The sequence below is a fragment of the Coffea arabica genome, chromosome 8c (genome assembly GCF_036785885.1).
Source record: "Coffea arabica cultivar ET-39 chromosome 8c, Coffea Arabica ET-39 HiFi, whole genome shotgun sequence".
NCBI lineage: Eukaryota > Viridiplantae > Streptophyta > Magnoliopsida > Gentianales > Rubiaceae > Coffea > Coffea arabica.
Window position 1 is genome coordinate 28,945,642 of NC_092325.1, and position 15,549 is coordinate 28,961,190.

General features: G+C 34.8%; 1 pseudogene; it reads left to right on the forward strand.

Moving 5' to 3' along the window:
• Positions 1-7,644: 7,644 nt before the first annotated feature.
• On the forward strand, positions 7,645-14,422 carry LOC140013272 (glutamate receptor 2.7-like; annotated as a pseudogene).
• Positions 14,423-15,549: the final 1,127 nt, after the last annotated feature.

Here is a 15,549-nt window from a genome sequence, read left to right on the forward strand (position 1 = left end):
TTAAATTAAAAATTAAAATTTTGGTGTCTACACACACTAGTGCCCATAAAGTAACACCCTTTAGCAGAATATAAAGATTTTTTTTCCTTGGGTCATCTCTATTGCTCGTCCCCAAGGTGACCCTCTCCAGCGTTGATAGCCCCAACTCCCAGATCATCGTCGATGTCGTCCTAACCTCCTACTCCATCTTCTTCTTAGTTATCATCTTTAGGTATGTTCTCTAGTAGTTCCTCCTCAAGGTCATACTTTGGTTCACTCTCTAACTTACCATCGCTATCTGGTCACAAGTGAGGCCAACTAGGCATCTCAAGTGCAAGCGGAATGTGATTATGTATCCAATTCATAACATGCTACCTTCTCTCTTCATACTTCGCTGCTAGAGTCTGGTAAGCATCATCACGTTCCTCGAGTAAGGTAGTCGTCTCCTCAAAGCCCTTTTGCCACATATCAGGCAATGCCTTCTACATGTCCTTTTCTACCCTAAGATGATTAATCTCCTCACATAGGTGGTTAGCCTCCTCACACAAAGCTTCATTACTTTGCCTCATATGCTCTCTAGACACAATCAAGGAAGCTATTTCGTGCGTCTAATTGGCTACACGGTTTGCTAAGGTCTCCGCCTTCCTAGTTCTATCAGTGACTCGCTCTAGTTCCTCAAGGTACATGTCTCTGTAAAACCTCTACTTCTTCCTAAGGTGGGTCACGTCACATCTTGTCAGGTGGATTGGGCAATCACAGTCTTGATTCTTGACATGCACTGGGTTAGCCATTTTCCTATAAGAGTAAAACACATTATTAATAATGTTCTCAGCCTACATCACATGCCCAATCCTGTCAAGCCTAATTTCCTACCCAATAAATAATATCCCAATATATGGAACAATCGTTGGATTCAACAGCTCAGTTAGAGGACAACTGGGCCTGTTAATTTCTAGTGGGCCTCGCACCAGTCCCAATAAATAATATCTGAATATATGGATCAAATGTTCTCAATTTCTTGATCTAGTGAGCCATTTAAAATATCATTGGGCCTCGCACCAGGCCCAATAAATAATAACACTAGGCCCATCATTTGCCTAGTATGTAATTTTCCTACCAACCAATCAAAACCTAAGTGCTGATGCCACTAAAAATGTCACACCCCTAGCCCACACGTGCTAGTCATGAGACATCCGCCGTATTTCTCAAGTCTCGCTCTCGAAGTATAAGGCAACATAAAACCAGAAAGACTAACTAAAATGAAATAGCATTAATGAATCCTATTATAGTGCGGTACAAATTTGAATTAGAAACAACTCATAATTAACTAAGGAGTCCATATTCTCCACATCAAATAAAGATAACACATACAAGCATCAACTATTATAAAACAACCAAGTACTACCATATTACTATCTCTTATCAACTAAGAATCCAGTATAAATCATCTTTGGGATCTTCGACATAGACTAACTCATAATCTCCAAAATCTGCAAAAGTGGTAAAATAAAGGGGTTAGGCGATATTCGCTTAGTAGGCAGCAATTACTCCTCTATTGGACCATGTGATTATAGCATTACATATATCAAAGCATTTTCACACACATCGCATGCAAGATTATTCAAATCAAAATTTAATTGGTAACGTATAATATTCATGAGTGACAATGGCAATTTGTAGTTCACAACATTCATAATCATACATAGAATTAGTAAGAAGGTAAACATTTCATATTAGCTCATAACAAGTACATGCAATATCCACTTTTTGAGTACTCAATCTAGAGATTAAACATGTTTCTAAGAAGGCAACCTAGAGGTATCTAGAATACTGCGTAATCACATAACATAAGCCAATTGGCCAAACTCTATACCGACTTCCATGACTAACATGACATAACACACCAGCACTATAGCTCCTACTATCTATTTCATGATTGTTAAGAGCTTTTCTTATCATAAATTCATTTCATAAGTCACATGCACATTTCTTTCATTTTACAAAACATGCCACTCACATTGTAATTTTTAGGGTATCAAAACATATCAAATAGATTACATGATCCATTTGAATATAACAAAATAAAACTCGCCATTAGGAAAATTTCACATTTAATATTTGAAAATTTAGAGGGATAAGCACCACCTACCTTTAACTGATTGCTCAAGTGGAACTATTTTAGGACTTCTTAAACTTGTTTCGGACCTATCAAATATATAAGTGTCTTAATTAGTTGATATTTCTTACATCTATATATATATATATATATATATATATATATATATATATATATAAGATTTGAGTAACCTTAAAATTCATGTCTGGACAACTATATAAAGTATGGAAAAAGTTTATAAAATGGAAGTTTCTATTTGTGAAAAATTTCTTAATTTGGAAAGCTCCTCTTATAAAGTTTCCAAATTTAGAAATTTTTTCTTACACATTAGCTCCCCGAAAATAATTATTCATAATAATATTTATTTCATTTTATTATTATTTTCTTTTCTTTTTATTTATATTTATTTTATTTCCATTTATATTTTATTTTGTTTATTATTGTTATTATTATTTTTTTAAAATTATAATGAATGTTTGTTTAAATATCTACGACTTCTTTTACCCTTCATATATTTACCTAATAATACTAGGTTAATATGTCTTAGACTTCTATTAAAGTATCTTGGACTTAATTAAAGCATAAGCCTTAATAACTTAATTTATAGTCCAAAACTAAATTAAGTTGGGTTTTGATGTTTAATAACCATGATAACCCACATAAGATGGACTACTCTTATACATGAGATTAGTTAATTAAAAGTTTACTAAGCCTATAATTTACTTACGGCCCAATTATACTTGCATTTCTTTTTTTTTTTCTACTTGCCATGGTTAATATCGGCCCAAGGTCATTTAGCCCGAACATTTCTTTTGTTGTCTTCTAATCTTAGCCCAATATTAAATTAAGGGAGAATTGTAATTTTAGGACTCAATCTATAGTGTATGCGTGAAATTATCCCCAATCTATTTCGAAATCAATTTTGGTCCCCAATCTATTCAATTTTGTGCTAAAGTGGACAATTGACGGAATCTCTTCAATTTCAATCGGAACTAAGTCACGTGAGATCACGTGCCGGCACCTAAAACCCCTTTTTCAATTTTTTTAATTTCTAAAACACGTTTTTTCTAGTGGCTTGGCTTTTGGCATGGACAATCATGTCCCTTCAGCCAGATCAATCTCCTCCTCGCCAATTCTTTTTCAATCAAAACTCTGAATTCGAGATCCCAAGGCCAAACCCACCACCCGCTGTGCTAGGCCAAAACCAAGGCAAGATCTCCTTCCCATCCCAAACGGAATCAGCTTTGATGGCTGAACCTGCAAGCCTTCAAATCTCTCTGGCTTGAAGCTTGTTGGATCATCCCAAACGTTTGGGGTCCCTGTGAATTGCCCATGCATTAACTAGCAAAATTGTGCCTCGCGGAATATTGTATCCCCCTATTTTACAGTCATCGGACGACTCATGTGGCATTAGCATTGGTGCTGCTGGGTACAACTGAAGTGTTTATGAAATAATGTTTGAAGATAAGGAAGATTGGATAGATCATGTTTGTCGACCAATCGATCAATCCCTACTTGTGCATCCAATTCAGCTCAAGCTTTCTCTAGCACCTCGGGATGGTTGAGCAAAAGAGACAAGGCCCATTCTATAGTCACCGATGAAGTGTTTGTTCCAACTATAAGCATGACCTACCAATAATATACTAGTGGTTCAATTGAATGCTCATTCCAGTTCAATGGTGAAGAATGATCAATAGGGAAAGAATAGGGAAAGAATATACTTACTAGTATAATCCCTTTGATTTCCAATTATTATCATCCACTCTTCTCTCTCGGCTGCTTGCTTGCTTGCCTGCTTATGAAGTAGTACTGCTGCTGCTCCTGTTGTTTGTGCAAGAGAGTTGAACTGGGTCCGTCTCTCGCGTTAATTGCAGATTATCTCCATTACTAATGGAGGCAAGAACGAGACTTGGACTTGGAGGCCAAGCTTACTCGTGCTGTGGGTTCTGGGAATTTGAAGGCGGCGGCCAACAAGAGGAGTAATTTGGATTGTGAGATTGCCCTTTTCATGTCTTTGTTTAATAAGACAAAAGGCAAGAGAAAGCTGAAAATATATTAAAAAACGTGTTTTAGAAATTAAAAAATTGAAAAAGGGGTTTTAGGCGCCGCCACATGATCTCACGTGACTTAGTTCCGTTGAAATTGAAGAGATTCCGTCAATTGTCTACTTTAGCGCAAAATTGAATAGATTGGGGACCAAAATTGATTTTCGAAATAGATTGGGGATAATTCCGCACATACACTATAGATTGGGGATCAAAATTACAATTCTCCCTTTAATTAATTTCAACCCAATATCCAACTTAACAAAACCCATAAATAATCCAACTATAATTTGACCCAATTCCATTTCCTCCAAACCCAACCCAAAAGAAACAAACCGATCCGAGTCCACTTCTAAATACCCTACCCTGTCCACATTATCCAACTTGGTTTCTTGACCTGACTAACACAATAGGTCTTCTTCTTCCTCCTAATTTTACAAGATTCTTTTTTCTTTCTCCAAAAACCCTAAATTCCAAAACTTAATCCCAAAACTTCATCACCAATATCATCATCATCCTCGCATCTTCACCCCTATTGCCGGCGATTTCAACCGCTGGCCAGCTCGTCTTGCAATGGCGTGGTAGTAGCATTAGCAGTCGCTACGGTGGTTGCTTGCTACCGCAGTGGCTGAGCGCCGCTGTCAGCAAACCCTCATTTTCCCTTATAATGCTGAAGCTTCAAGCTTCAACAGAGGTGCACTATATATACACACATATATATATATATATATATATATATATATATATATATATATATATATATATATTACATTTCCAGTAATAGATTCATAACTTGTGAAGAATTGATTTCAATTTTTTTTTTGCTTCAATCGAATCAAGTTTTTGTCGACCACATAATTTACCCTAGGATGAATTTGTTTTCCTAAACCAAATAGATGAATCTCCTAAACCACATAATTTCCTAAACCAAAGATGAATCTCTCGAATTTTCATGACAACAAATAGATATCTACATATATATATATATATATATATATATATATATATATATATATATATTCATACATGTATGTTAAAATCATCAAAATAATACTTGAAATTGACAAAATTTAAAAGAAAAGTTTTAGTGTTTGTTGGAAACTTACTGGTATGAGAACTTGAAGTTGGCTTTCCTATCTAGTGCTTGCTTGTTCAACACCAACATTGTTTTCTTCTTCTATGACAACTTCAGAAAGATTTTGTTCTAATACGATAAAGAGAAGAGAAAGCAAAATGATGTTCCTCCTTGTTTATCAAATAAATAATGATAAGCTATAACTACCCGACAACTTCTCCCCACTAACTACCCCACAAACATGTTACGTAGTTGGGACTACCATTATCTCATATCTCTATTTTGTCTCTTTACGCCCTAATAATTTCCCTTAAACTTGCTATCTTTCTTTCACGTTTTTACTGTTATAAGGATTAACATTAATTAATGATTAGGGAAAAATAATGGTTATTACATCATACCTCTGGGTCCTAGACCATACACTAAACAACTCTTGTAAGTGCATCAACATGTCATTTGTGTTCATGAATTCATGTTGCTTTTGTAGCTCAATGCTCATGGATGCAAGTATGATGCAAATAGCTGTATCATTGTCTGTATGATGCTTGTCGAACTATTCAACTTTAGCTATAGGGACAATAGGGATGGGCGGCTCCAATAGGAGTGGAGTATCAAGAACATATACTCCTTTCATACTTGAGAACAATTCTCAAGTTACATCGCTATCCAAGATGTTAGGACCACTTAAATTCCAATTGTCAAGGATAGCACGCAAACTCAAGTTACTTATTCTACAATGAACTAAAATAAATATTGCTATTTATGTAAACAAAATCATGAAAATGACATAAAATAAATTTTGGTTTTGCTTGCATTATTTTATCACAGATCCATAACCCTCAAGTATAGATTTGGAAATTCATAATTCCTAGTGGTTAGAATTGCATTTAGTTATTTTGATATTGATTGCACTCAACAAACTAAAATAATTTTAATAGGTAAATACTTTTTACTGATTACAACATTTGCAACTTCTAGATATTTGAGTTATTAACTCTTGATAAATCACACCATATGTGTCAGCCAACCTTTGCCTCTAAAACTTTATGACCTTGAATGTACTCAACAAGTCATAGATTTTAGTTAAGTTTTACCTATTGTTCTGAAATCTCATCTCATAGTAAAAATTCCTCATGGTAAAGTAACATTGAGTGTACTCAACAAGTTGACTTGAATATGATTGTATTTTTACTATAATAATGGAAGGCAACTTTGATCTTGACTTAATATTTCAATTTGAGGGAATTTAGACATGTTTTATTTGCAATCAGTTTCATCTTATGAAGTATAGCATGCATATTCGTTCATCAATATAAATAAATAAACATAGTATAAAATAAACTACCAGAGATTATGTTTATCTCTGTGGATGATTATCGAGTTTTTCTAGATTAGACTTTTTGACCAAAAAGGAAACTGGATAGTCAAACTAAAGGATTAAACATCTCTATGTCCTATACTCCTTTTGTATAACTACCATGGTGGAATTGGTGCCATCTTCTTCTCAATTGTACATTACAAATGTAAATTCTAATCTATACATTTAGATTCTCCACTTTATAATTATTGAGAGAAATCTTGAATTACATTCAAGAGGAGTGAGATGAGAAAATAATTTATATAGAGAATCTCAGAGAAAGGAAAGATAAGTATGTCCTATTTCAAAAATACCAATAGACCAAACCATACATACATTTAACCATTCACAATCATGTTGATTTTAAATAAGGGTCCGTTTGGATAGCAAGAATTTCAAATAAAATTTTAGATTTTGTTTTGCTTGCATCATACACACAATTTTCAATCACCTTTTTATCTCATATATCACATCACAAAAAGTGCTACAGTAATTTTTTCAAATAACTTCTTATCCAAACGGAATGAGTCACTTTCCCCTTTTTTAGAATTATTTGAAAAGGAATTGTGGTAGTTCTAATAATTTGGAAATCTCTATTTTGATCACATTAAAACATAGTAATTGTCCCCAAATTATCTTCGAAATCCAAACTTAGTAAAATAAAAGTAGAAACCTATGTTCCTTAGGAAGTCATATTTCTTAAGGAATCATAATTAGTTTCCAACTTCACTTTAATTTCTTTTATCACCAAGTTTCCAGAACATTTTTTATTTTTAAATAACACCTTTTCATCATCTAATAATAAAAAAACTTGGATCAAAACATGGTTAAAATTTAACAAGATCATGCCAAAAACTATGTTCATCGAAGATCACATAAACATGTGATTTTCTTCCAAAAATTTCTAGCCAACTTAATTTGTAAAATTCAACCTTATTAGTTATTTAAAAATAAAAATTTTGGCCAAAAAATTATTTCATAATTTAAACAAAACCAGCCAAATTGAATAACTTCAAAAATCTATAAAATTTACCTAATGAAAAACTAATTTACTCTAACTATTCATCAAGCTGCCGACCCTCAGTCGTAGAAATATGTCTCATAACCTAGACATGAATCTCGCAAACTGCAAAGATGCAGAAAAAACTAAAACATCTCAAAGTCCATGCATTTCTCCTCTCCTTCCCACAAATTCTTTGGGTGCTGATTCTACCATCGCAAATTGTCAGTGCACAGAAGAACACAACAATTCCCGTGAATGTGGGAGTGGTTCTAGACATGGATACATGGATTGGAAAGATGGGGTTGAGCTGCATCTCCATGGCTCTTTCAGACTTCTATTCCTCCCATAGTGACTACAAGACTAGGATTGTCCTCAACAGCCGGGACTCGAAGAAAGATGTGGTTGGCGCTGCAGCTGCAGGTAATGCTTTCTGTTCTTTCAATCTCCGGCCCAGATTCCAATTTAGCAACATATCGTTGTACACTAAACTTCTCGCAAGCAAACTCGTTTCCAACATCTGTTTCTGCATGGAAATTTGCTTGCTTATGAGGTTTAGGATGTGAGAGGGAGGAAGAAATAAGTAGAGGTGGAATAGTTAGAACTAGACGTTTTATCTTTAGATGACAAAACAAGACCACTAACAATTTAGTAGATTAGCTCTTCCCCATCGGCAAGTTTTACCTGATCAACATCAACTATTGGACAAGCCTATATAAGATTAAAGGGTCCATTATTTTTCACATCATATATTTAATCAATTTCCATTGGTCCCGATTTCACCAACAATTTTAAACTGAAAGCTAACGCACCTGTCTACGAAACATCATTTGATTATAACGCGCCTCCTCCGTCGCAGTTTTCTAGTTTTCTTTTTATTTTTCCCTCTGTTATTACATGCAGCAATATAAAAATGGAGTAAAAATAAATCTCCAAATCCCTATTTTCTATCCTCTCAATTCTCCGAAAGAAATAAACTCCACCCCTCCCATTTCTCATACACAAATCTGCAACCTTGAGGAACTAATCAGCGAAAAGAGAGTTGGAAGAGAATTGTAATAATAAAAATCTCTAGACACTTTTATCTTGTGAATGGGTTTGTAATTAGAACATAAGATATCTTTTCTCGTTGGAATTTTTTATGTAATTTTTTTCAGAAGGTATTCCCAAACACTTGGGCTTGTTGCAAAGTTCTGTGGCATTGGCTTGTGTATTGAATTTCTGGTGAAGTTGCAGTTCTAATACTCATTTGTTGTTTGAGTTGATGAGTTATCTGTTCTACATTGAGTTAATCATTCTGTTGAGTGTGGGTACAAAATGCCAGGATGACAGAATGTTATGCCCATTACCTGTTCGATAAACTGCGTAAAAGAATAGCTTTAGTAAAGCTAAAACGTGGAAAACGAATTATTCTGTCTTGATCCCATTCCCACTTTTATGTTCCTTGTTGATAAAATTTGACACTTGGGACTCATTAATTATCTAGTTGGCAAGTTGACATTGGTTATTGAGATTCCTCATTGATCAAGCATGCCCCATCACCGTCAGAATGGAAACGCGCATGATTGTTTGTTATGTACGTGTAAATTTTCACCATATTACACATGCTAACCTGAACTTCATATCATCCTGAAACTAATTGCTTTAGAAAACGTAAACAATTAGGCTGTTGACTGAGGTATTTGCTAAAGGTCTTCAGCCAGCGCAAAATTTTGCGTCTAGAAGTGTCTATCGCATTTGCTTTTAGGCCTGTCATTTCCATTTTTGCCGCTTCTTTGTAGAAAAAATTTTATCCATCGAATTAGTACATTTCATCAGTACATTTGGGGGAAAAAAATTAGTACACTTCATCAGTAAAATGACATTTGGGAAACTGCAATTTGAGGACCAACTACTTTTCCTCCACACGGCTAGTTGAATATACGAAATAGTTTACTATTAGGAAAAAAATTGTTCAAAATGTTTCTCACATTTTGTCGAATAAATTTTTTGGTCATTCACTTTTCAAATATTATTTTGCGTCCTTTACAAATCGAAGTTAATAAAATTTAGCCACAATCTAAGTTTTTGACCACTTTTTAGTCTAAAATCACTACATGATTTGATTCCCATGCAATCATTTTTTACGTACAAAAAAGTCATATCGCACTTTTTTAGTGGTAATTGAATATGGATTAGATTGATTCCACAATTTTAAGGGAAAATAAATATGATTCAGATTAGATTCTACTATTTTAGGGAAAAATGAATATAGATTGTGTCATTTGTTTAATTGCAAATGGGATCTAATTTTTTGGTCCTAAAAAAACGGTTAAAACTTAGGTTGGGATAAAGATTTACTGACTTGTTTTTGTTAGGGACGTAAAGTTATTAGTTTAAAAGTAAAAATAAAATAATTCATTTCACGAAAGATGAGAGATATTTTGAATGATTTTCCCTTACTATTACTTAACGATTTGATTGGAATAAAATTGGTCTAAGAAATATGTTTTGACTTTGTTGAAGATTCCAATAAACATATTTTACTTTCATCAAAAATACAATTTCTAATGAACTTTTTATATTCTCAATCACCTTTTTATCTCACATAAATCACATCCCAAAAAATACTACAATAATTATTGCAAAAAATACTTCAAATAATCTCCTATCCAAACATACTATTGACTTTGCAATAGACAAGTTGCAGTCATGTTTTTCCCCCTTTATTTATTTCTTTCCGTTCTTCTAGGCAAGTTTTACTATAGTAGTAAAGGGTATGTTAGAGGCTCCAAAACATATGCCTGGGGGCTATAACCGGGGATTTCAGGGAATGAAAATAGTTTGTTGTTTTAAATTAGAGCAAACTACACAGTGAACTTTCTTAGGTTTTCTTTGAAGTATCTATTTCAGCATTATACCCGAAAAAGAACGAAACTCTCCATATATGAGTATATAAGTTGGTTATAGACCAGAAAAAAAAAAGGCATTTTAGTTACTTAACCAAATCCATAGACATCAATGACTTTTCACTCACTCAATTTGGGTGGCAACGAGATGAATGGAGTACAAAGCAAAAAATTAACAATTGGAAGATGTATTGTGCTGACATTGATAGTTCGGGAGCACTTTGCAATCCAAAGAAAGTTCAAGGGGATAATTTGTAATTAATTCTTTGACTACAGTTTGTTCTAATCCATCTATCACATTGTAGAGCTAGGAATTCTACTTCTGACGTTAAGTTTCATTCCTACAAACAAGTAATCGTTCAGAATTTGTTTTGTTTTGTCTATTATGAGGCCATGTCCTGCTCTCATTTTTTGCAGGAATAGTAGTCTAACCAACAATTACATGTTGCCTTCAAGTTTTCAGTTCTGGAAATGAGGATCCATGATTAGCACTGTTCTTTATCATACACCAAACCAGGAGCCCAATATGATATAAACGGAAATAATCTAGATCATCAAGTCGTTCATCTACAAATGGATCATTCTATTTTCAGTTTTGTTATGTTTTATTCTCATCACAAATTTAGCAGTTGCAGTTGCAAGCTGACATCTCTGTTCAAAAGTGAACTAACTAATTAATTAATTGTTCTTGTGCAAAATACAGCTCTAGACCTACTAAAAAATACTGAAGTGCAAGCTATCATGGGGCCGGTGTCATCAATACAAGCAGAATTCATAAATGGTCTTGGAGATAAAGCTCATGTGCCCATCATCTCATTTTCTGCAACAAGCACATTTCTTTCACCACTTAGCAGTCCATACTTCATTCGTGCTACGCAAAATGACTCATCTCAAGTAAAAGCCATCAGTTCAATTGTCAAGGCCTTTGGATGGAGAGAAGTTGTGCCAATCTACGTTGATAATCAGCTTGGGCAAGGGATTTTACCATTCTTGACAGATGCCTTCGATGAGATTAAAGCACGCATCCCTTATCGCAGTGTCATTCCTTCTTTAGCCACGGATGAGCAAATTGTTGCAGAGCTTCACAAGCTAATGACCATCCAGACTAGGGTTTTCATTGTTCATCTGCTGCCCAGTCTTGGCTCTCGGCTTTTTGCTAAAGCAAAACAACTTGGAATGATGGGTGCAGGGTATGCTTGGATATGCACTGATGCCATAACAGATGAGCTTCATTCAATTGATCCTTCTATCATTGACACCATGCAAGGAGTACTAGGTGTAAGGCCTCATGTTCCTAATACTGCAGAGCTTCAAAGCTTCATTAAAAGATGGAAGTTGAAGTTTCAACAAAGCAATTCAGACATCGTCAATCCTCAATTGAATGTGTTTGGGCTATGGGCATATGATTCAATGACAGCACTCGCGATGGCAATAGAGGAAGCAGGAGTTTCAAACATTGGCTTTGATTAATTGTCAGATATCTCAGGGAACTCTACAGACCTTGAAAATTTTGGTGTCTCTAGAAATGGTCCTAAGCTTTTGCAGGCAATGTTAGGCACAGCATTTCAAGGCCTAAGTGGAGACTTCATTATAGTTGACGGACAACTTGAATCTCCAGTTTATGACATAGTAAACGTCATTGGTAATGGTGTAAAAGAAATTGGCTTCTGGACTGCAGATAAAGGAATTGTTAGGCAGATAAACCCTATAACTATAAAGAAACTGGGAACTATATTGTGGCCAGGTGACACTGCAACTCCTCCTAAGGGCTGGGCAAATCCAAAAAATGGGAAGACGTTGAGGGTTGGTGTACCAGTGAATTCTCGATTTAGTCAATTTGTAAAGGTTACAAGAAACTCCCAGACAAATACAACCATGGTCGAAGGATATTGCATTGATATATTTAATGCAGTAATGGCTTTGGTACCATATGCTGTCCCTTATGAGTATGTTCCTTTTGCAACGTCAGATGGTATGAGTGCTGGAAGTTACGATGACTTGGTGTACCAAGTCTATTTAGGGGTAATGCCTCACTCCCTCTTATACTAGCAATACATTTTTATTTCAGGCAACATAGAGATATCCATTTTGGTTGAACATAGACAACTACTTCTAAGAAGTTTTTTCTACAAACAAACCATGCTTACTCACTCTAGTTTGCAGACATATTAAATATGGATGTCAATTTTCAATTTATGATGCTGCTGCAAAAGAAACAACAATGGTGAAAGACATCTATCAAAATTTACAACCTTTTGAAGTTTCGTCAACCTTTTCCACAAGAGACACACACCGAACCATGCAAAGCATCATATAATAGCATATCACGTTTGCTAATAGTTATAGCTTGTCTGCTAAGCTCATGAAAGGCAGAGTCCTGAATCGTACTTCATGTTCATCTACCAGAATTTTGATGCAGTCGCTGGAGACATAGCAATCACAGCAAACAGGTCGCTGTATGTTGACTTTTCTTTGGCATTTACTGAGTCTGGGATAGCGATGATTGTTCCCACAGAAAACCAAAGTAGAAATACATGGATATTTTTGAAGCCACTAACTTGGGATCTTTGGTTGACAAGTTTTGTAGCTTTTATCACTATTGGTCTTCTTATTTGGGTTCTTGAACATAGAATAAATGATGAATTCAGGGGACCGCCTTTGCATCAAATTGGCACGATCCTCTGCTTCTCCTTCTCTACCATGGTTTTTGCACAAAGTAAGTTTTCATCCTTCTCCACAATTTTTTTTTTTCACATAGTAGCATGGAATATTCTACTATGAAGAGGATGTATCACTTTCCTTCTACCCTGTATTTTGGTAGTTTTGGTTTGCTATAATATTCATGCCCTATTGTCTTTACTTGGTAACTCCACATCTTTTAGAAAAAAAATTCATGAAATTGTAGGGAAAATCAACGTGTTTCTAAACTTACAAAATCATTTAATCTTGACTTTTTGTGTTGGGAGTTTACTGAAATTTCTTCTGTTATTTATTTATTTGTTTTTCATAGAGGAGAAGATAGTAAGTAAATTGGCCAGGTTCGTGCTCGTCATCTGGTTCCTAGTTGTGTTTATACTTACCCAGAGCTATACAGCCAGTCTTACAACAAGGTTAACTGTACAACAACTCCAACCAACTATAACAAGTGTAGATGAGCTCATCAAGACCAGGGCGTATGTTGGTTACCAAAATGCTTCGTTTCTTTCAAAAATTCTGCTTCAAATGGGATTTGATGAGTCTAGACTTGTAGCTTACGACTCTCCAGAGGAATTAAATGATCTTTCTACCAAAGGGAGCGGAAATGGGGGCATTGCTGCTGTTTTTGATGAGATCCCATATATGAAGCTTATACTTGGCTCATATTGCTCTAAATATACCATGGTTCAAACAACATATAAGACTGACGGTTTCGGATTTGTAAGCCACATGCTTTCACTCTTGCCTACTGATCTTATTCTACTTTCTTTTCCTACAAGTTTCACTCACTGTTTGTTTCCTGAATTTCATGACTAACAGGCATTTCCAATTGGATCTCCTCTTGCACCTGGCGTTTCAAGAGCGATCCTGAATGTTACACAGGGCAGTCAAATTCTTGAAATTGAGAAAAAATGGCATTTGGAAACATCCAGCTGCCAAGACTACAGCGCATCCTCCACTCCTGGCAGCTTGGACACAGGGAGCTTTCGCGGCCTATTTTTAATCATGGGAATAACAGCTATTTCAGCTTTCATAATCCATTGGACAATGCTCTTATACGAGCATTGGACAATGTTCTTATACAGCATTGAGCTTATTGGTCAACGATGAAGATTGGGAACAAGGCGTTTCGTGCGGATCCATTCATAATGCAAGAATTATCCTACGTTTGCATATTGGTAGCATTGTATAGAACTTTCCTTGTTAAAGTGGTCCTTCATATTTGATTAAACTATTTGTGGTTATGTAATGTTCCTTTTCTCCTCCTCCTTGTTTCATTTTCTTTTGTTTTTCAAGTCTATTTTCTATTCCATTCATCCCTTCCTTCGTCCTACTAGCTTCCCACCCAACCCTGCTAGTTCTCGCAACCTACTATGTATGTAAAAGCCAAGCCATGTAGCCAATTAGCTTACAGATTTGCATGAGCCTAGAAGGTGAACACAAGTTACTTAAATCCGTTAATATCTTGATGGGGTGTTGAAAAAAAAGAATGTTTGTGGGGGTTAGTTCGATAATTATTTGAGAATTGATTGACTATTCTCAGCTTAAAGACTTACTTGATGGAGGAGTAAGAAAACTTGTATTATAATTCGATAATTATTTGTATTATACTCTTGAACACTTGTCACCTTTCTTGTTATTGTGTTCGAAAATTGGGTCAGAGTAAGAAAACCATAGAGTCAGTTTTTGTTCATCTTTTCCAGCTGTGTAGAATTGGTTATTAATAAGTTTCTGTATCAAGCATTTCCATGTGTTGTGCTGCTGAATTCTTGGTTTAGGAGTTGGTCTTGATTATTTTTATAGACAGTAAAATACATTTACTATCTTGTGGTTTTGTGATTTTTCATATAACTCTATCTAGTTTCAAAAGTTATATATAGGCCATTCATAGTTTAGACTAAAGCGTCAAAATGATAGAAATGATTCTCTATAACAAAACTCATAAAAATGTTAAAATTATCCTTGTTTGAAAATTTAAATGGTTGAAGTGACTAAAATATATAAACATATTATGCGTGATACTTTAACCCCGTATGATTTAATATTTTACTATATAACCCCCTTATAGTTTTATATTTTATTATATTACCCCCTTATGGTTTAGTATTTTACCTTAACCCTTTTATGATTTTCAAAAAATATGCATAGCCCCCCGTGGTTAATAAATAATTTTTAACTTCATATAGGGGTACTTTTGGCATTTTAGTGGACTCCGTTATGGAATACGGATTTCGTCATTTTAACACTTTAATATAAATCATGAGGAGGTTACATAAAAAATCGCAAAACTACAGACGGTAAAGTGTATTTTACCCTTTTATAAATGATGGAAGCATCAAGAATTATTAAAATCACAAGCACATATTTTTACAGTAGTCTCGCTATAATCAAC